Raw genomic sequence first — 20,423 nt, forward strand, 5'->3', positions numbered from 1 at the left:
TCAATGAGTGAGTGAACAAGGGCATGAATAAATTAGTGAATGAATGAATGAATGAATGAGTCCATGAATGAATGAGTGTATGAACTACTGAACTAGAGAGTGAATGAACAAGTGCATGAATGAACGAGTAGTCAATGAGTCAATGAGTCAATGAATCAATGGATAAGGAAATGGATGTGCTGACTTTGTGTCAACTCCATACAAGCTAGAGTCACTTAGGATTAAGAAACCTCAACTTAAAAAAATAAAATAAAATACTCCCACTAGACTGGTTTGTGGGCAAGCCTGTGGATCATTTTCTTGAGAGATGATTATATAGGATGGCCAAGCTCACTGTGGGCAATGTCACCCCTGGGTTGGTGGCCCTGGGTGCTACAAGACAGCAGGCTGAGTAAGCTGTGGAGAGAACGCCTCTGCAGCACCGTCCATGGTCTCTGCATCAGCTCCTGCCTCCAGATTCCTGCCCTGACTTCCTTCCATGATATACTGTGCTGTGGAGGTGTAAGCCAAAACTAAACCTATTCCTTTCTGAGTTGCCTTTGAGTATAGTGTTTATTCACAGCTCTAGAAACCCTAAACAGTGAATTGAACAAGTGAAGATGGGTGAGCTAATGAAGGAATGAGTGAATAGACAAATAAGAATGAATGAGTAAATGAGGAGGGATGAATGAGTGAGTGGGTGAATCAATGAATGAGTGAGTGATGAATGGATGAACGAATAGGCAAATGAGAATGAGTGCATGAGTGAGGGAATCCGTGAATGGGATGAGTCAATGAATGCATGAGCAGTGAATGAGTGAATGAATGAATGAGTTAGTGAGCAAGTGAGTGACACACGATCTCGCTCCCTGATGCCTCCCTCTATCCCAGCAGTTTGAGGTGCCCATCCACTCCAGAAGAACTGCATTGATCCATGATGCCCAGTGTGCTATCTAACAGCCTGAGCCTCCATCAGTCTGCTTCTGTAATGAAGTGGCATTAAACCACACACAGTATCTGTCTTATTAAATTAAATCAAGTTCCTTGTGGAGAAGTTGAACTCAGCTGAGCTCTCGGCAGCTGTGCACAGGTTCTTGAACACTTGGGCAGTATGAAATGCTCCTGCCTGGCCTCTGTGACCCCCAAACGCACCTTGTGTGCAACCAGAACCACCTGCCCCGCCTCCGGCCTTTCCTAGCCCCACTGCCAGAGAACAGGCTGTGCTCTTCTGGAGCAGCGCTGATATTGACTTAGAGGGGCAGGGGTGGAATCGTTTATCATTCAATTAACAGTGTCAGCAGAGCCATTATTTAAATGACCAGCTGCATGTGTGATCAATCTTTAATGAAACAATAATGTGCTTCCCAGTTAGTGTGTGCCAGCTGCCCCGAAACCCTCCTTGGTATGAATAATAAATGTAATGGTCTCTGCAAGCGGCTGTTGGTGGGATGATCCCTGCAAGAGCATTCAGAAGAGATCAGTGGTGCTGGAGAGGAGGGGCTGCTAGCATGCACAGCACAGAGTCTGCTCCAGCACCACACTCTGCAGCATCACCAGACAGGGACAGGATTCACTTTCAGGTAGGCATGGTGGCTAAGGGAGGGAAGAGGCGCGTGAGAGCCTCTTACTCTGGAACTCCGCTGGCAGGGACTCTAACTCCAGCCTCATCTCCCCATGTGGTCTTGGTTGGTATTCTCCCCCATCACCAGCCCCCACTTTCCCCACCTGAAGGGAAGAAGTCCAGCAGGTTGGGTTCCCAGGGGCTATTTTATGTTTGTAATTCAGCATGTGGGTTACCAGAAAATAAAGGTGAGCAGGGAGTGGGCAGCTGCCGGTAGATGCCTGGGAACCTCCACCTGAGTGCCTTCGCCATCTTCCTTGCTCCACCTGTGAGCACACATGTGCTGGATGGACATCTGGCAGGCTGCCAGGCAGAGCCAGTTACTACTTGATAGGACAGCACCCGGTGGGGATCCGCTCCCCACTCCCTTCATCCAAGGCTCCCTCACTTCTCTCCTGGGATTCCAGGAGAATCTCTCTGCCTCATCCTGCAAATGAACTCATTATAGTCTATTTTCCAAAACAAACCTTTCATAAATAATCAGGTCAACTTTGCCACATTTGCTCAGATGCTGTCAGGTTTTATAAGCCTTACTTATCACCATGGTAATTAAATAGCTAATTGTGAGGCTCGCTTACGCCTGGCTCACCTCGGAGGGCTGGGGTTCTGTCTGTCTTCACAGCCCCACCTCCTCATGCCCAAGCCAGTACTAGGCATGTTGACATTGTAGAAATAAATATTTGTTGAATAAATATTTCTAGTAAAACCTTTATTGGTTAAAGCAGAAAAAAAATTAAAGCAACTTTCAGCTGAGATAGAGCACCCATAGCCAGAGCCTCTCTCTCCAGAGACAACTTTAAATAACATGGAAAAAAGAGAGAGAAAACCTGGGCAAAACAGATCTAGCAGTAGCCTGCCAGTTGGATAAGAAGCAGAAGACCTGACCAAAGCTTTGCTTTCTGCCTGGAGAAGGGGAGCCCTGTATCCCCCCACCCCCCAAAGCACAGGAAGCAGCTGAGGGTCCGGGAGGACTAAGAAGCTGGAGTCCCTGAAACAGATTACCCAGGAGGCAGTGGGGTCTGGGATGATGGCTCAACAAGTAAGCACTCATGCACAGGCGTGAGAACCCTCAGTGCCTGCATGAAATGTCAGGGGTGGCCATGCAAGTCTGTAAGCTCAGCATTGAAGGGTGGGAGGGAACACAAAGATGGAAGGATCGTTGGAGCTTGTTGGCCTCCAGCTTAGGGGGAAAAAGTCCCAAGCTCTTAGGATGAATCTAGGTTGATCCTGTCTCAAGGCCAACAAAGGAAGATACTAGAAGTCCAGTTCTAGGCTCCCCACGTACACCCATGAAATCAGAAGAAACCATTCTCTTGCTTGATTCAGAGTTTCCTATGAATCAGCAAGAATGTGTGCTCAGGCTACCGAGGCCAAGGAGAAATCAGTCCCTGGGGCTCAAGCAAAGAAGAAACATGGCTGGTCGCCTGAACCAGAGAGTGAGTCCATAGGCTACAGGGCACCCGAGGCAATCATGGGAGGATGTCTCCAGGGTCAGAACCATTGCCTCTATACTGCACATTGCCCTAGGTTCATCTGAGAAACAAGGAAACCATGAACAGTGGAGACCCAGCTCGTGAGGGTTTGGAGGGAGGAATGACTGTCGGGAACTTGACTAGAACCATTAGCATGAAAATTTGGCCAAGAACCTGGCATCATTCTGCCTGTGTCTTAAGAACTTATGTGAAGCTAAATTGAGACATGATAGACCATTTTGTTTAACAGGAAACTAGAGGACCGGGGAGTGTCCAGGCTGGTATGGAAAAGCAGGTGTGACTGTCTCCCCGCCACTGAAGAGTGCCTCATACACTGCACTGGAACAGTAGAGAAGGCAGACCTACCGCCCTCAGAGGCTTTGTCTGTGAAGAACCATGAGAAAGCCTAATCTGAAGAGTTTCTCTACCCCTTACCCAGTTGTTTCCGGGGGTTGTCAGCTGCCTGCAGAACTTGGCAATGACATCCAGGTGGCATTGGTTTTGAAGACGTGAGAGATGCAAGACTTAGGGAGGCATGGAGACTAGCTGAAGACAAGCAACGTGTAGCAAGACCAGAGTTCCCGCACAGATGCCCTGAGTAGCTAGCTGTGTGCAAAGCTGTGAAAGGAACACCTAAGTCGCAATGGAAATCGCAAGGTATTGGTGATGCCAGGACTATAGTATGTATACCAGGAAGAGAGCAGTGTGCATGGACTGTGCTCCAAGGGAGATGATGCCCTCTTCTGGTCTCCACCGGTACACGCACGCACGCACACACGCACGCACGCACGCATGCACTTATACATGCGCGCGTGCACACACAGAAGGGAAAGGAAGAGAGAGAGATGGGAGGGGCACAGGGAATAACCACTAACAAACCCCTGGGAGACAACACTTTAAACTCATATGTCTAATAGGAGCTCACATTTGAATATAGAAATCTCTAAGACCCAATGCCAGTTGGCAAACAGCCAATTAAGTGAATGGGCAAAAAGATTCGAACAGACAACTTTCCAAGCAAACTAGCCACATAAAAATGTGCAAGTGAAGATGTTCAGTCTCACAGAAATACAGATTAATAACCCAGCCAACATCATTGGACACTCATCAAACAGAGGTATTCTGGCTGGTGTGATAATCACGAGGACGTAAGTTTGAATCCCAGAACCATATGCAGTGGATGAGATCATAACATCTATAATCCCCATGTTCCTACCGTGAGATGGGAGGTAGACACAGGAGAATTCCTGAAAGCTCGTGGGCCAGCTAACCTGGTGTGCACAGCAGCAAACAACCAAACAAACCTTGCCTGAGGCAAGGCGGAAGGCAAGGACCAACATCCAAGGATGCCGTCTGATAACCTTGCCCCATCCCCATCCCCAATCCATCCACACACGAAGATAATGATGATACTAATAATTAGTAATAAAAATAAAAATGCCCCATGAGTAGGCTTTCCTAAGGGTTTGTTAGATGCCCCAAGCAGATCAAGCGTCTGTGTACACCTGGAAAACCCCGAGGCGTCCGATTCGGCTCTCAAGAGGCACACAGTGCAGCAGACTGAAAACCGTAGGGAGAATTTTGGTCTCTTTAAAAACCCAGTTATGTTAGTATGTTATTGTTTTAATCCCAGGTGTGGGATATGAGGCTGCTTCAGATTGTCCACAGCTGCTGACTGTGATTGTCTTGTGCTCTAGCAGGGGCAGGATGTTTGGTTTAATTCTGAAGACTGGAGAGGGTATAAACAGGAGAGCCGGTGGCAGCTGCCGCTCCCCCTGCTGCTGCTGCTGCTGCTGCTTTTGCTATTGCTGGATTTCTGGTTGGAGATATCCTGATGACAGAGATTGGACTTGTCACCAAGGAACCGGACACCCCTAATGAGCAGGACGTAGTCTAAAGAGGTCTATACTCCCTCTCCCCTCTAACCTTCTCTCTCTCCTACTTCCTGTTGGGGGGTTGAAAAGAATGTGGATGGAATATGGGTTGGAAGGGTGGAAGGTAGGAACCTAATAAGATGACCAAGAAGCCTGTTTTCTTCCTCTCAGACACGTTCACCCAGAACTATGGAGTCTGTGTCTGTGGAAAGCCAACAGTCCAGCTCATGCTAGCTTTCTCAGCTGGTCAAAACATGAGACCAGCCCCAGTGGCTATCTATCTGTAACTAGCCCACCAACCTACAGACCCCAGCTCAGCATGAAACTGGACCAACTCCTGGCGGACTACCCAGCACTGAGTCACAGCAGCACCGTGCTGACCCAAGGGAGCTACAGAGTTCAACTACTGAAAATACAAGCCAGTCCCTAGAGGTCAGCAGTCAGCCCAGGAAGCCTGGAAGGACAGGCAGTAGGGAAGGAGAGATGGAGGCATGGTGGGACACAGAAGTCTCAGGGGAGGGAAGGGGACATTTATCATGGTGGCAGAGGCACCAATCCATGAGGAAGACTTTCAAGGCTGTGAGCAGTGGCCCTCAGTGTCAAGGTCATTTTAGGATACCATACTATGGAGACTTCTTTTTGGTGACCAGGAACGCCCAAGCTTCAGTCCAGTCCTGACTTTCTCTCTATTCATGATGAATCTGTGCCGAGGACTTGTACCTCCCTTTGTTTTCCAGGACTTTGGGGATGCTATAGTCTTCCAGGGCTTTGGGTCACTCCTGTACATTCCCGCCGAGCCTCATGCATTCAGGAAGTCTTCCTGGCATCCGAAGTCTGTGGGGAGTCTTCTCCAGCTCTGCCAGTTTAATTTGTTTTTTAAACATGAAATATTTGGGTTTGGGATTCAAGGGTAACATTGAGACAGATAGTTCTTGGTGGGGGTAGGAAGTGATTAGTGCCATGGTCATGAAAGACTCACAGTGTGAGGACTCCCCCACGTTCTGACTCANGAGAGGCGACACCCCAAATCACTCACGAGAATCGGTCTTGATGCAAACTGCAAGAGGTTGATTCTGGAAAAACCAGTGCACTGGGGACAACTCGTATCCCACGCAGGGGTAGAGGAGTTGAGAACAAGCTCAGGGGGGGGGGTAGGAAAACAAAGGACGAGACATAGACAAACAAGTCCAGTGCACTGGGGACCCACGCAGGGGTAGAGGAGTTGACAACAAGCTCAAGGGGTAAGGGGTTTATATAGAGACACAAACACCTGGCATTGGGCTATAGAAAGGCAAAAACCGCAAACACCTGGCGTCCTGGAACAATGGGGCTATTTTGGACACAGGTCTAGGGGCTTAAATAATTTTTTACTCTCTGTCAGGATCTTTTAGTCATATAGAAAAGCAGACAATGGCATGAAGCAGACCCTAATGAAAGTTCAGGAAGCAGGCAGGGTTGGGGGTGAGGGTGAGGAGTCCTTTTTGGGTCTCAGAGGAAAGGTGAAGGTTCCAAGACACAAGCCTGTAGCTAGCTGTCCCTGATTCCTGGGCAGCAGAGAGGAGGGGGCAAATCCCAGGGAAGGAGTGAAAAGGTGGAAGGGATATCTGGTTGAGATGCAGCTAGTGTGTGTGGGGGGATGTGCTGCCCTTTGATAACCAGAGCCTGGCTGCCTGGCCTGTGGGCTTCCTAAGGGAGAAATAGTGTCTGTCACTCCCTGACATCAGACTAGGAAGGCTCTCCCCCCCTCTCTCTCTCACTCTCTCGCTCTCTCTCTCTCTTGCTCTGGATTTTGATCTCTCTCACTCTTTCTCTCTCCCTCCTCCCCTCCCCCTGCTGTTCTCCTCTCCTGCTCTCCTGCTCTCCCCCTCTCCCCTTTCTCCCTCTCCCTGTAGCAATAAGAATCCCAGAACCGACTGAGGATGGAGACAGGGAGGGCTGAACTTCAGCAGCCTCTGGTCTGATGTTCTAACATAAGCCATGTGTACTAAGCCACTGTGATTAAATGTTGTCTTCATTGGTGACATCGATGACCCTCTTACCTGCTCTGCAGCAGTGGGAGGCTGTAGTCTTGAAGGCGTGGCACCTGGTATAGAATACAGAGCAGGTTCCAGGAACTACATACAGGAAAACATCTGCCACATGTAAACAGAGAGACCAGGATGTTTGTGACATCCCTGTACTGTCGTGGGGTTGGGGTCATTGATATTCATCTGAAATTATGCTCATAAGCAGACAAAAACAAAGGTGCTGGCTTTTCCACCTAAATACACAGCTTTCCAGCAAAAGTCCTCCTTGGGGGTATCAGGCTGCCAACTCCTGGGCATAACTGCCTGGAGAAGTGGGGCAGCCTCTTAGGATGACCTCAGATCTGAGGAGTGACATCTGCCCAGCATGTGTCCTTGCACCTGAGGTAGGAACAAGACAAAAACCTCAGTGCAAAAGTAAAAATAGCAGACCACAGCAATCCAGGGCACGGTGCGGGCTATAATTATAGACGTGGAGGCGGTTCCTTCTGAGGCCTACTAGAGGGCCAGGGGGAGTAGGCTGGTGTGGGGGTGATGATGCAGAGGAGGGGAGGCCTGGCCTCAGAATCTCCCGACTTCAGAGTGCCCAAGAGACAGGCTAGCAGAAGGCCACAGGACGAATGGACAGTAAGAACACAGGCTACAGCAATTCTGCAAAGTGCTTAAAACCCTAGTCCTCTGACCTGCAAGACACTGTCCAAGATACAAAACCTTGGCTGTGTAAGGGAACAAAATTGCATTGGATTTTTGGTAAAAATAGCAAGAGTAATTTTGTTCAGGCTCTGGCAGCAGATCAGAGAGTGTGGTGTGGGACTGAGATCCACTCAAATGCAGGAAAGTAACAAATGCCCAGAGTGAGAGCAGACTGGGGGAGGGGAAGCTACCGAGGAACGAGCCTGCCCCTGCTAAAGGTGAGCTACTGTTTGGGATGACAGCCGATAGAAGTCAAAGAGTAGCTGGAACCAGAAACCAAGGATGGAGGAGTCACAGCAGGGCATGATTGTGAATGGCCAAGGTACAGGTCTAGCTCAAGTATCTCGGAGGAGCCTGACTGAGTTAAGCCTTTCCAGGGTCGCCTCCACCATGGCCTGGCCCAGGGATGAGGTATTCTGCAACTACAGACGAGGGAGATGATGGAAGGGGCAAGCAGCCTTTGCCAGGATCCTGTCCCTATGCAGTGCTGGTCCCTGGCCCTGCACCTGAGTCCTGGGTGAGCTTGGGTACCTTACTTTCTGTCTTAGTTACTTTTCTCGCTGCTTCGATGCGTCAGCCAACAAGAACAACTTAAGAAAGGAACGGTTCATTTTGGCTCATGGGTTGAGGTTCATCCAAGATGGTGGAGGTGTCCCCACGTTTGGTCTGTTGCTATGAATTGCAATGCTAAATACTGGCCTCCAAGGTCTAGTTGCCTCCCAGGATGAGGAAATAACATACACCAAGTGATGCTATGTAACCTTGCTCCTTAATTTAAAACTATCTGTTGAATAAAGATGCCTACAACCTATAGTTGGGCATAAGGGAGGTAGAAGGAGTTTCAGTTCTTGAGCTTGTGGTCTAAGGTGGGACCACCACAAGGGGGAAGAGAAGAATGTGGAGAGAGGAGAGGATGCCATGGGGTAGGTGAATCCTGAAAGCATGGCCATGAGGGCTGGGCAATTAGGGTTAAGAGCGTCCCAGATGGAACATGACAACTCAGGGTTAGTGACAGGAAAGTAAATACTTCCTTAGAGCGAAGTATTTGCCCAGCTCTAGTGCTAATTACAGCTTATAAATATATTTGCATCTTTTACTGGGAACTGAATGATCAAAGGCCGGGTAGAAACCCCCATTGAGGTTATATACACTACACCATGGGGGAGTGTCAACAAGAGCATGAAGGAGTCAGTCGGAGACTCCAGCCCATGGGATGGTACCACCCACACTCAGACTCCAGCCCATGGGATGGTTCCACCCACACTCAGACTCCAGTCCATCGGATGGTACCACCCACACTCAGACTCCCACCCACACTCAGACTCCAGCCCATGGGATGGTACCACCCACGCTCAGGGTCATTTTACCCGCTCAGCTAACACTTTCTGGAAACACACTGAGGGATGTGTTCTCTTTAAGTGACACCAATTCCAAACTGTCTGCTCATTTTTAATTATTTAAAGATTTATTTTACGTGTATGTGTATTTTGCCTGTATGTATGTATGTATGTATGTATGTATGTGTATGTATGTACACCCCAGGTATGTCTGGTGCTCAAGAAGGTGAGAAGATGGGTTTGGGTCCCCTGGAACTAGGGTTACATATATTTATGTGTCACCACGTAGACCTGTATCCTCCAGGATTCCAAACTACTGAGCCATCGCTCCAGCTTCAGTTTCTTCCCATTTGAAAAATATTTTACTAAAATATTTTAGGTAAAAGACATAGCTTTAAGACTCACTGGAAATTCAAGACTGAATGTTAGGGTTAGAGGTCCATGACTGGAGAAGTTGGAGACTGGAGGTTAAAGATCAAAGAAGCTGATGGTTGGTTCCAAGATATAGGCTGGTAATAGAAGGTTGACATCTGAAAGCCTAGGGTTAGAGGCTGGAGATTGAAGCTTGGGGAGGCTGGGTGGTTAAGGTTAGAGGTGGAAGCTGAGGAGGCTGGACTAGGAGAGGTCAGAACAACTGCCTTCCCAGAGACTTTTCATTTTCTGGGGTAGCCATGAAAATAACTACAGATCGGGGTGGGACACAACACGGTCAACATTTCATGTCACGGTGTGGGTAGCCAGAAGCCCCAAGTCAGTGGCTCTGGGGTCACCCAGACCTGATCAAATTGTCTACACTGCCATGCTCACACACTGGCCTTGGCTCAGCTACATCCTCCAGCCTCAGCAGCAGCATCTCACCTGGCTAACTTCCCTCACTTGTCCTTATATCTCCATATCTCTTTCCTTATCAGCCCTACCATAACCTGTGGCACCAGAGAGGTCACATTTGTCTCTCACAGCCACCAGGTTCGGACTTCAATGTATACTTTGTGGGTTCAGTTCAACTCCACCACGCTTGTACATGTATGACTGGCTTCTGTCCCTGGACTATCCCCCTTCTCCTTGAGTCAGGACTCTCTAGTATGGTAAGTGTCTCTCGTCAACCATCAACAGGCAAGGGGCTAGGCTCCAGGTAACATCACGGTTCTTCCATTCTAAGAGCCTTGTGCTGATGCAGAAGCCTGAATGGCTGAGAGCGGGAGGAAGGCATCCCTCTAGGGTACAGCACTGCCCTGGGCTGGGAACACTGCTGGAAACACGCTCGGCTTCTGTGGGCCTGGGTGCTGGCCTTATGCAGAGCTGCATCATCTGCTGTCAGTGTCTAAGTCCTGTGAATGGGGTCCAGCAGTCTTCCATCACCCCCTTCTTTCTCTCCAGTACGGTTGGCTAGTACTGGGACTAATGATTACCCTGGTGTGAAGTGGAAATTTCTGCTTTCTCTAACAAGTCAGTTGTGTCATGTGATATTTTTCTGGAAACTGATGACAGGATTTACTTCACTGAAGCAGACACACGAGAGGATGTTTTGCTGAGAACAGACACGTGGCGTTTTTCCGGAAGCTGCCTTGTGAGAGGGCATGTGATGTTTTGCTGAAACAGACACTGGAGAGGGAACATGGGGTTTAAAATGAATGTAAATATAACCCCACAGACAGTGGGGGGGATGCTCTTGCATTGGTTCACTTCACAAAGCTTTACTGGTCTCTGCCTGTTGTGATTTCTTCAAGAAAGAAGTACCAAAGAGCTTTGGGTGGTAATCTGGCTGCTTTGCGCCACTTCTGGGGACTTACGGAGATATGGCAGAGCCTTACAGTTTCTTCTGGATCAAACCACTGCTACTGGATCCTGTTGGGTGTTTTCCGATTGGGTTGGACGCCACTATTGATTCATGGTTGATGTTTTGGGCTGAACTGCTGATATCCTGACCACAAAATTGAAATCCCTCTTGTCCTATAAACTGTCTTCTTCCTCTACCTCTGGTCAGTGTGATAGAAGGGAAGTGAAGGTGTTTAAGAACCCTAAGTAAAGTAGATTTTGAAAAACCTAAGCCTACACTGGTGGATTGAAAAGGAGCCCTCCCCCCAGTTCCTACGATCTGAGACTATAGTCACATGCCAAAAGGGGGCTGCAGGTCATCAAGTTATGGCTACCAGAAAGTTAAAGGTCATCCTGATTACCTTGTGCTTTTGTCGGCTTTTGGTCGCTATAGTGGAAAGCTGTGTAGATGGAGTAAAGGTTTATTTAGCAGTTTTGTGCATGGTTGAAGAGGGTGATCTCAGAGAGTATACAAGACAATGGCCAGGAGTGGGTGTCAGAGCAAAATGCATGCCCAGAGGAGGAGAGACAGGCGTTATCCCACAATCTCTGTGAAAGGGACACCCCAGTGCCCTAAGGACCCCCTGCCACCTGCCAGAAGTTCTACTGCCCAATATTACAATCCTGGCTCTCTTGAACCCCCTGCCACTCAAGGCCAAGAAGAAGAAATATCTTTGATTCCCACACTGAGAAAGTTTCTTTACAGCTGGTGACTCCAGCTCTGTCTACTCTAGCCATGCTAGCAATTAAAAATCTCAGAACCACCAGGGACGTCCTGGTCTGGTGGGTTCTGGAAGACTCTGGCTGGGTAGTGGGTGTATGACTGGAGTTGTGGAACTCCAGGAGTGAGCACTCTTGCCGACATCCAGTGTTGGTTTCTTCACTGAACATAAAAACTCTCTACAAGGGCTCCCTGAGTCTATTTAACTAAGCATTAAATCTTAAAATTAATTTGCCATGGAAGCTGCAAATCCTCTCCATACGAAGTTAAAGAAGGCAATGGCTGGGTTTCTTGGATCGTGAGAGGCATGTCTCTCACGTCCTCCCTGAACATTCAAGTGCTCCGAGCCAGAGGCCTGTGTCCAGACAGAGTCAAAAGAAAGCCCTCCCTGGGACAGAGTCCCAACAGTCTGTTCTGCAGACGAACAGTGAGGAGGATCAGAATTAGCTCAGTGGGCCTAGCCAAGGACGAAGGCCCTCCATCTAAGGTGAAGAGCTGGGAAGGGTCTCTGAGAGGGACTTCATGTTCTGAACACGGTGGGCCTAAAACACTAGTGAGTGTCCTAAAAAAAGTTTCTACCAGACTGATGCAGACTCCTATCCAAGCCTGCAAGAGCAGACCAGAGCAGAGCAACCAATATGGCAGAGCACTCACTATGTGCCTGTACAAGACTGTGACTGCAGCCAAGTCTCCCAGGATCCCATAAGCAGACACAGAGGATGTACCCATAGGATGCTCTCATGGGATGAATGGAGACACTCAGTCATGGCGGTCAGTCACCAGCCTGCTGTGCTAGTATCAGCACGGAAGACACAGGACCCCAGGGCCACTGGAGCCTCTGGCTGCAAGACCCAGATCTCCCGACTCTAAGCCACAAGTGTAGTTTCCCTCAGTTATCTCATATATAGCACCAACAGCACTGCCCAGAGTTGTCACTGGCTAAACACCCAGGGAACAGCAGCGTTGTCACTTTCCATAATGAACAGTGATGCTTTTCTATAGCTTTGCATTTAGTCCTTAAAGCATTTTCAATTAAAAAAAAATTTCATTTTCTGAGATTATAGTAAAATAACATCATTTCTCCCTTCTTTCTCCTTCCTTTCTCCTATACTCACTCCGTGATAGTTTCCAAATTCATGGCCTCTTTCTTCTTAGTTGGTTGTGTGTGTGTGTGTTCCTAAATACATGTGAACTCAGTCTGTATAGTGTTACTTAGATGTATGTTTTCAGGGCTGTTTGGTGTTGAATAAACAATTGGTGTGCTCTTCCTTGGGGAAGCCGATTTCCCCTGCTCTGAGCATTCCTTAGTTCTTTGTGTAGTGTTGAGGCCCTGTGAGCTTTCCCTGTCTGCTTAGGCATGACGATTATAATTGTCCTTGTTCAGTTCCTACTTAGGCAGTCACACTGGTGTTGCTTCTGACATTACTAGGACACATCACCTCTCAGCAAACTCCCTGTTTCCTTGGCTCTTGTAATCTTCCCACCCTGTCTTCTACAATGTTCCCTGAGTCTCAGGTGAGGGAGTTGAGTTGTAGATATATCTCTCGAGACTGGGCTTCACAACTGGGCTGCAGTTTTCTCGTAAAGTTTGATCTCTGTTGTAAAGAGACATTTCCCTGATGAGGAGTGAGGATAGTGATAAATATTTAGAGTGTACTCATGGATTATGCCGGTTTAGTAAAGTTGTGGTTCCAGATTCATGACTTTACTAACCCTGGTTACCAATACCAGGCACGGTTTTCCTCTTGTTGAGCAGATTTTAAGTCCAAGAAGAGAATTGTTGCTTACAAACAAGGTGTGTGTGCCACCGTAGCCTTAAGGTTCTTGTGCAATGTTGGCTATTGTGGTTCATAGGTGGTATTGCTGGGTAGGAATGTTAGTTTCATTCTTTGTTTGGAGTCTTCTGGTTCCATGACAGCTACTCCTCAGGGAGGAGACATTCAGGCCAATTCCAGATCAGGGGCCTCTGAAGTATATGGTGTCCTCAGCAGTAGAAAATTACCTTCTACCTCCGGGAGACAGCCACGGGCAATGGTAATAGGCAGTATGTTTGGGCAGTCTCTTGAACAGCCCTGACCAACAGTGGCCTTCTTTGGCTCTTGGAGGGAACACTGTCAACCTAGACATTTAGTTATATAAATAATAAAGGACAGGATGGGAATGCAGTCTGGACGCTTAACTCATGATGGGGCAGAAAGTTGTCCCATGTTGGGGCTGACATAGGGAGCCTCTTCCACAGATACACAATGAGAGGTCTTGAGGCCAACTGGGACACGTGGACAACTTTCTACCCCATCATGAGTTAAGCTCTCATCTCTGTTAACAGTCCTCCCAGTGTGACGTGGGAAAATCTTTTAGGTACATAGACCAGAATACTCTTCCTATGCCTCATCTCTCCCCTCCCAAAAGGTAGGTTGTCATCTTCTTGGCTCAAACATACTCCTGTGAACCTTTCTAATTTCCTGTGTTCATGTTCCCAGAACACCCCAAGTTGAGGCAGCTCAGGGAGGCTGAAGGTCTATGATGGTGATCTATGCCTGGAAGGAGGCATCACATAGCCAACTCGGTACGTGGGTTCTAGCCAGGAAAGTCTGTGCTTTGCTTATATCCCCTATGAAACTGAGCCCTTTTCTCCTAGCAGGGTCCCATCTCCATTACCATGTGCTTCCTGGATGTCCCAGGACAAAATCCCAGAGGTGAGTTCGACCTCAAACACCCCATGATCATTCTGTGTAGCACCATATACTTGACATTCTAGAAAAGTGGTCCCAAGACACACGCACTTTACCAAGGCCACTTGCCTGTTGGATGTCAGGAACACCATTAGAGGCTAGACTAGTCAACTTCAGAACTCAGGTCTTAACAGGGACTTGCCAAGAGGCTAGGAATATGGCTTGGACACAGAGGTGTTTCCAGAATCTTAGCAGGCCCTTGGAACCAAAGGAGGCCTAACTAAAGCTTTGAGGCACAGGTGCCTCGGCCTTAGATGAGAATGCCACCTGCTATGAGTGCCATGGAATCTGAAGGAGTACCCACTCTCTTTCCATCTCTCCTACCCTCTTCCTTCCCTCCATTTATAAATGCTCACAGACCTCAAGAGAATGATGTACTTCGTTGTCAAAACACAGTTTCCGCCCCCCAGAGGCTGTGTGGACTTGTTGTTTACTGATGTTCCCTAGCCCCATGGGGACAGGGTCCTAAGAAAGAGGTTGATGGGGAGGATAAATAAAAACAAACCCCAAGACTACAAATGCAAAGCAGGATCGGATGTTGGAGCCAGGACTAGAGAGAGCAGAATGTGAGTGTTGAACAAAATATGAGCCCTGGGTCAGATCTGAACGTGAGTAACCAGCACAAACAGCTTTGGTCCCTCAGGGGCAGTCCCAGTACATTTCAGTTCTGACTGTAGCAATAGACAGAAATCCCATCTTCCTTCTGCATCCTGGGTTTCTGAAGTGGCTCAGCCACCCAGCAACAGGAGAAACAGCCTACTCCAGGTTGACATTAGCCAAGTCATATACCGAGACCTAGGCCTGACATTGTCTACAGCCGAGATGTCATGATGGGCTGTATTGTCTTCAGAGCCTGGGAGACAAGGTGGACACTTGACCTAACCAAGACCTGCCCAAATTCACAGGTACAATAAGCAAATGTACTGGCCCATGGTTGCTAGGAAGCAACCTCTTCACAGACCCTGAGTAGGTCTCTGTTGGCAAGGCTGCATGTCCCAGGCTGTTCTCAGCACAGTAATTATCTCAGAGCCTGGTCCTGAATTGAGGAACAGATTTTACCGGAGCGAGGCCCACTCACGCCTCAGTGTGGCACCCTTCCTCAGACCTCATTGATTGCACACTTGTTTTGCCAGTGTGGGCACAGTGCTATGGGCTCCCTCTCACTCACCTTAGAAGTTCCCATGGGGCTTTGCCATGTAACCTCATAGCAGTAGCTTAGGGGACAGAATAATTGGAGCTGCTAACACTTGCAGAATCCACTTGAACCTACTCAGAGTGCTAATTAAGATGATTCACTGCTGGCTCGGAGGCGTTCCGTTGGGTTTAGCACATTCTGGCTATTCCTCACTTGTAGCGAGTAAACTGCCCAGGGCTTCTCCCTATCAAGGCCCCTAGTTCAGTTGGGCTTAGTCACCTTCACAAGAAGATCTGGTTCTGAGGGTTCCATCTGTTGGTAGCTTTGTCGAAGAGAGAACCATCTCCTAGCCCCCCACCCCCATCAGCATTCCATAGTTCATATTCTTGTGTCTCTGTTCATGTTGACCTCAAGAGTTGAGCCATATTAAGATTACTGAATTCCTGTTAAGGGTGAGGCCCCATGAATGAGACACATCTAGGGATGGGGAAACAGTATGGAGGGGGGAGGAGGGAGTATTAGACAATGACCAGTAGATGGTTCCCAAGGCAGTGGAAGAGTCGGGCTGGAATGAAATGACCAGAGGAGACGAGGAGAGGCCGGAGCAGAGAACTTTACACATCTCAGCAGGAAGTGAGGACTAGGCCAGGAAGCCAGTCTGGGACAACTTAAAGAGCCAGCAGATGGATAGCTGGTGCAAGCATAAGTGGGCTACTCAGGTACATAGCCCTCCTGGGTGCAGTAGTAGCCATTGGAAGGCACTGGGATAAAATCTGTTTCAAAATACCCCAACTGCCTACACAGGTTTGAATGAGCTCACAGGGCGTGGAAACCAGAGTATAGTGTCATCTATGTTGTACAGGACAGGAAGGCAGGAGAGTAAGGGAGTGGGCTTACTGGCCAACAGGACATGAAGTCGATCGAGAGAGATCTAGGGGTGGGGAGTAAAGGATCTGGAGTATTCTAGGACAGAGAGTGAGAGGGTGTCTGAGGCTGAGGGATCGCCCCAGTGAGGAAGGCTGAGAAGCAAGGCCACCGCTCCTCAGCTTAAAAGGAGGAGAGGTGGGAGACCCCTGGGTCAGATGACAAAGGCCGTTGAATGCCTGGCTGGGGAGCTTTAAGACCAAGCAGCAGGCACAAAGCCTATGTACCCTGTGGTGCAGTACAAGCTTTCTGATATATAAAATAGCATGGATTTATTATGGTGGAAATTGGAGTTAAAAATACAGTGTGTTGAGCTGACTTAAAAATGACTATGGCCCCCAAGACCTGTGGACTCCAACCCTGTGAGTACCCTGAGATGGGAAGGGGCAAGACAGATATGTGATTAAGGGTCTAGCATTGGCAATTCCCCTGTGTACTCAGTCTCACCACAAAGGTCTTTATCTGAGGAAGGCAGAGGTCAGAATTGTTAGGCAGTCCACTGGTGGTCACCCAGTTTGGATGGTAAGCAGACAGGAGCATCTGGATACTGAGACAGGGACAGGAACAGAGAGGGGCTCCTTCAGGAGCAGCCCAGTGATTACACTTGCATCATTTAACATTATGGCATTTGTGGTGACAACAGGTACTGCAAACACCCTTTTCCCACACCCTGGCTTGGTCCTCACAGAATTCTCTTACAAGCACTTAAGACTGGAAATGTTCCTAAACTCACTGGCTTTGGCAGAGAGTGTAACTCCCCCCTCCCCACACACACACATTATTAACAAATCATTTGTAGTGGCCTCTCATCAGGAGCAAACTGTTTTGTTTGTTTTGAGATTGCCTTACATAGCCTGGGCTTGCAGAGATTGACCTTGAACTTCCCAACTTCCTGCTTCTACCTCCCGAACACAAGGATTACAGCTGCGTGTCCGTACACCCGGGGTACGCAGTGCTGGGAATTGAACCCAGGGCTTCACACATGCCAAGGAAGCATTCATATGCCTTGTCTGATAATCAGATTTAAAAAGTAGAGGATGACAGCTGGGACCAGGATTCATGAAGAAAATTATTCATATCAAGCCCAAGCCCAGAAACCAGAACAGCTCTTCATAGAAGGAGCTGGGGACCAGGCTGGAGGGGTGGCGTATTTGGTGTATGAAATAAAAATGACCTATTTCTAGTACCAGTGGTGTCTTACGTTTACTTGATCACAAATAAGCAGGAGGACACCACCACCACCACCACCACCACCACCACCACCACCACCACCCCACCCCACCCCCCATCTTTCCTAACAGGGATGCCTGCTTGCCTAAGTGCTTCTTGTTCATCTGAGCTCATGTATCAGGGAGGGAGAGGGAATTCTCCCTCTCGGGAGGATAGGGAATTTGGGTTAGTGCCTTAGTATCTTATTGCTGTGAAGAGACATCATGACCATGACAACTCTTATAAAGGACAACATTTAACTGGGGCTGGCTTACAGGTTCCACAAGGTTTAATTCATTATTGTGATGGCAGAAAGCATGGTGGCATGCAGGCAGACACAGTCCTGGAGAGGTAGCTGAGAGTTTTACACCCAGATCAGGAAGCAGCAGGAAGAGAGAGAAAGATTGGGCCTGGCTTGGGCTTCTAATTTCCCCAAACCCACACCCAGTGACACACCAACAAGGCCACATCTACTCCACCAAGGCCAACACACCCCAGTAGTACTACTCCCTATGCCTGTGGAGGCCATTTCATTAAAGCCATCACATTCCAGTCCCTGGGCCTCTGTAGGCTTGTAACCATATCATAACGCAAAAAGCATTTAGCCCAACTTCCAAAGTACCCATAGGCTATCAGTCTTAACCAAGTTCAAAGTCTCTTCTGAGATCCATGGCAATCTCTTAACTGTAATCCTCTATAAAATCAAAATCAAAATCAAAGGTAGATCACATACTTGAACATCCAGTGGCACAGGCTCTACATTACCGTTCCAAAGGGCAGGGGAGGGAGCACAGCGGGGAAATACCAGACCAAAGCCAGACCAAACCAGCTGAGCAACGCCAAGCTCTCCATCTCTATGTATGATATCAAGGCAGGCTTCAGATCTCCAACTCACCTTCATGTGTGTTGCCTGCAACACACTTCTCTCTCTTGGGCTGGTCCCACTCCCTGTTAGCAGCTCTCCTCAGCAGGTATCCCACAGCTCTGGCATCTCCAGCATCTTGGGGTCTCCAAGGCAATCCAGGCTTCACCTTCCTAGCTTCACACAATGGCCCCTCTAAGCCTCTATGCAGGGACACTCTGATATATGCCTGGCCTCGGTAGCTTCCCTTATCACAGAGGAGATTCCACATCCCATTTCTTCTATCCTTGCCTCTAAAGCCAGAACCACATGGCCAAAGCTGCCAGGTTTTTCTGCTTGCTGGGGCCGGAACATGGCCCCCTCATTCAAATACATTTTCACCAGTGTTCTGCTTCTATGGTTTCCTTCATAGAAACGTGACTAAACTTGACTGTCCTGGAACTCAATTCATAGACCAGGCTGTCCTTGAACTTAGAGATCCACCTGCCTCTGCCTCTGCCTCTGCCTCCAGAGTGCTGAGATTGAAGGCATGGCCACCACACGGGGCCTTAAATATTTCTCAATTCCTTTTCACAAGTTGGAAGCTTAGCTGAGTGGAGTCTTGCTCTGAGGTCCCCCTCCCTTCATTCCATCTCACTTTTCCTTAACCAGTTTACACTTCCTGGTGCCCTACATTTTGTATTTTTTCTTGCTCTGCTTGCTCCTTTGTATTATAGATCTGCATAAGACTGGCCACTAGTAACCACTGGACACAGTCAACACTAGGCTGTTTTGAAATCTCTTCCACCAGCACTGTTAATCATAACTCTTCCAATTAGTCGCAGGTAGACTTTTTGGACAAGGACAGAAACATTCTTTACCAAAACATCACAAGAGTGGACTCCAGGTCCCTTACCAATATTCTCCTTTGAAACCTCTTGAGTCAGCTCCCCTACTTCAAGTCATCCTCGGCACAACTGTCTTCCATGAGCCTATGAGTATGGCCTATTAAGCCCCACTTAAAGTGTTCAACTGCTTTCCTAATTCAAACCCACATTCCCCAAACAAAAGACCTTCAGGCCTATCATATCACACAATACCCCAATCTCTGGTATCAACTTCTGTCTTGGTTAAGATTTCTATTGCTGTGAACAGAGAGCTACCGTCGGCCTGGTTTGGGCTTCCGGAACCCCAAATCCCCTCCCCAGTGACACACTTTCTCCAACAAGGCCACACCTCCCAAATACCGACACCCTCTATGAGCCATTTTAATTCAGAGGCCATTTTAATTCAAGCCACCACAGGTGGGCTTCCACCTCCAGGAAGATTATAATCCAGCAAACACTCAGTAGAATTTATTGTTGTGCTCAGTTGGTGTGTCAAACATTTTGCCTTTTGTTTGGACAGGCACCAGTTCTGTAGAAAGGGAAATAAAACTGCCTGGATTTCTCTTAAGTCTAGGATTTATTACTGGGTGTTTGCCGAGGACCTTGTTCTTCACACTGCTCAGAGTTGAAAGTGCCTATCACAAGCGATGAACCTGTTCTCCTCTACTGCACACATGAAACTGAGTTTTCCTGGTTGGGAGTTCTCCCCAGAGTGGAGGGTGTCTCCTGTTCTTCTGTCCTGTGTTTGGTCACCTTCGTGGTATGGTGTAGGAGGGCAGGATCGGCACAGAACACAGGGTCCCTCACAGGAAATGGCCAACCTGCCCTGAAGACATTCATCCACCACTGAGCAGGTCCAGAAGGAGGCTGCAGACATACCTACGGGAGGGAGGGAGCACAGAGCAAAGCTTTGTAGATTATCAACAACAACCTGTTCCACACTCTAGGACATGACACCTCCAGGCATGTCGGTCACCAGTGTCCAGGCAGGAGGGGCTGGCATCCAGCATCACGATGAACACAAACAGGCTGTGCTAGGTCTTCTCAGGATCAAAGGGAGGAATGGGCAGCTGAGCCTGAAGTATTTGTGTGGGGAAGGACATAAGGAGGCGGGGGAGGGCTGGCAGCAATCCTCTGTAGCAGATGGAAGGCTCAGTGC

At 48.4% G+C, this 20,423-nt stretch overlaps 1 long non-coding RNA gene across 1 annotated transcript; it reads left to right on the plus strand.

Annotated features, from left to right (window-relative positions):
- Positions 1 to 1,444: 1,444 nt before the first annotated feature.
- On the plus strand, positions 1,445 to 8,472 carry LOC110307944. The gene is made up of 3 exons (XR_002379485.1): positions 1,445 to 1,559; positions 4,770 to 4,973; positions 5,118 to 8,472. It is a non-coding gene; the product is annotated as an uncharacterized LOC110307944 (long non-coding RNA).
- Positions 8,473 to 20,423: the final 11,951 nt, after the last annotated feature.

Source organism: Mus caroli, chromosome 2 (genome assembly GCF_900094665.2).
Source record: "Mus caroli chromosome 2, CAROLI_EIJ_v1.1, whole genome shotgun sequence".
Classification (NCBI taxonomy): Eukaryota; Metazoa; Chordata; class Mammalia; order Rodentia; family Muridae; genus Mus; species Mus caroli.